The 2,646-nt window shown below is 29.3% G+C and overlaps 1 long non-coding RNA gene across 1 annotated transcript; it reads left to right on the top strand.

Annotated features, from left to right (window-relative positions):
• Positions 1-916: 916 nt before the first annotated feature.
• LOC116007975 lies at positions 917-2,190 on the top strand. Its single transcript, XR_004095393.1, has 2 exons — positions 917-1,245; positions 1,896-2,190. It is a non-coding gene; the product is annotated as an uncharacterized LOC116007975 (long non-coding RNA).
• The last annotated feature ends 456 nt before the right edge of the window (positions 2,191-2,646 follow it).

Here is a 2,646-nt window from a genome sequence, read left to right as displayed (position 1 = left end):
TTTTTTTGTGAAGCGGTAGATCTAGGATTTTAGAGGGTAGGGTTAATGTTTAAGAATGTGGTGTTGACATATGTGGTTTTGAGTTGAAGATTTAGTGATGGTCAGGAAGGGCTAGAGAAGCATTGCTGAGTTTTCACTTATTTTTTTGGTGGTCTGATACATCTAGGATGTTAGAGAATAGGGTAATAGTTTTAGGATATGATTTTGAAAGATGTGGATTTTGGATTATACATTGATCTATTGGTTGTTATGGACGATTAGTGGTACATTGTTGAATTTATATTCAGTATTGTTGTTCAAGAGGAAGATCTCTTAGTTTTGGTGTTGAAGTCATTGATCTAGGATAATAGGGATTAGCAAGGGATGAAGTCGAAGGAAGTAGTGTATGTCGAACAATAATGTTTGTTTTAGGTTACAAATCTAACTAGTAGCCATGGAGGATGGAAATGTTATTTGAACAATTGAATGGATCATAAAGGGTATGTATTTGTTTTTGGACTGGATTAGCATTTGGACTGCATTGGGTGACATATATTTAAGATGTTCAAAATGGTTTCTAACATTTTGGGCTACTATTGTTGTAGAAAAGTTTGAGTTGTGACCTAGGATTGGTTGTTTCTACATCTATCCTATGTATATTGTTATATATATATATATATATATATATATATATATATATATATATATATTTATTTATTTATTTATTTATTTGTTTATTTATTCTACGAGATATTGTTATTGTTGGGTTGCATGCTATATCATTTCTATTTGGTTATTTTTGGTTTGATATGTATTTGTAATGTGTATCTATTCACTTTAGGTCATTATATAATTTTATCATGACAACAGAAAAATAGAAAAAAGATATATCCAAAAAACAAATTCATTTAATTAGCAGTAACTTTTTCATTGTTTTTGCCATTTTGAAGCTGATTCCACCAATGTGTGTCAAGCACTTGGGAAAATGGTTAGGTGAGATTGCAACCTTGAGGCGACCGTCAGGTCACGAATGGAGTGTTCACATACGTACAGAGAGAGATGGCACATTTTTTAGCGACGGTTGGCAGACATTTTATGAAGACAATGATCTTGACATTGGTGAACTTGTGTTCTATACATATCTTGGAGGCATGCACTTTGATGTTGAAATTTTTATCAAAGATGGACTAGAGAAGGTGTGGGACTGTGGTGTTATTCAAAATTCTAATGAAGAAAGTGATCATGATAATCCTTCAACCACTCCAGGTACACATTTATTAATTATAAAAAGTCAAAATATTTTTTTTGTTCTTTTTTTTGTTGGCACTTCAAATGAAAACAAATAACAGGCCAAAAACTAGTTAATTTTTCACGTACAAGAGAATATGATGAATTACTAAATTAATCAAACGAATCTACATAATAAAAACATGAATAACTTTTATGTAAAATTTTGTGTGCATCTAATATTGCATATTTTCTGCATTGGTCCATGTCCCCTCCCTAGACACGAAGACCTAAGGCTATCCACACTCATTCAATCTTTTCTCACTTTCAAAATGTCACATCACAAAATTTGAAATTATTCACTATTCACTCTTCATCCATTCAATTCTCTTTCATCTTTCAAAACTAAATCTACTATCACATCAACTTATTAAAAAATTATTATATGGCAGTAATGATTAAGAAATTTATTTTTTTAAAAAAAGGATTTGTAGACACATATATGGCAGTTATTAATTTTATTTTCTTTCACATAATTTTGCAATACCCAAAATTTCATGGGTGTGGATGACTTAACATGTGTCAAGATTATTTACTTTGTTGATGAAGTTTATACCATAAGATGTTTCCCAATAAGTTATTAAATATTTGGAAAATTGAATATATGAATAAGTTTTTATTATTTTAAGTTCGATGCAGCACATGCTGAAAGAGCTATCATACCATGAGATGTTTTCCAACATGGAAGCCAATGCAAGACTGTTTTAAGAAATTTGAAACAAAAATCTTGGATAGGGAAAGTTCACTGAATGATGGTATTTATTAATGTTTTTACTTTTATGTTGACAATTATTGTATTCTAGAATTTTACTCCGGAATTCTTATCAATTATCTAGAAAATCTACCTGTTAAGAATTCTGTATGACAAGAGGAAAATTGAGTACAATTTTAAGGAGTCTAAATGAGAAAGAATGTGCTGTCTAATTTCAAGAAGATAATTATGAATAGTTGCTAATTATAGAATAAGTCCTACTCTACCTATGATAAACCATTGATAACGACTCCATTAAGAAAATGATTATTTATTCATGGAAAAATCTTGATATTAAATGAATTGTATCAGTGATCACTCGTTAATAAAGTTTCTTAATGTATAAATGTATTTTGATTGAAAAAAAAAACCCCTTATTTCTCCAATATGTAGATTGAAAATATTTTTAAAAGTGTTTTTTTTTTTTTTTTGTATGAGCTAAACGTAGTTTATTGATGTTAGACAACTTCAGAATGCATGTTGTATATAGCATCAGAGTTAAAATTAATCATTTGCATAAACTAAAAAGGAGATGTTAGCCAATCCATGAGAACGTATAAGAAAATAAGTACCAATCACATATACTATTGTTTAGAAGCATGATATATACATTTTTGCTATATATTATA

The sequence above is a fragment of the Ipomoea triloba genome, chromosome 16 (assembly GCF_003576645.1).
Source record: "Ipomoea triloba cultivar NCNSP0323 chromosome 16, ASM357664v1".
Taxonomy (NCBI): Eukaryota; Viridiplantae; Streptophyta; class Magnoliopsida; order Solanales; family Convolvulaceae; genus Ipomoea; species Ipomoea triloba.
This window is presented reverse-complemented; position numbering and strand designations above follow the sequence as displayed.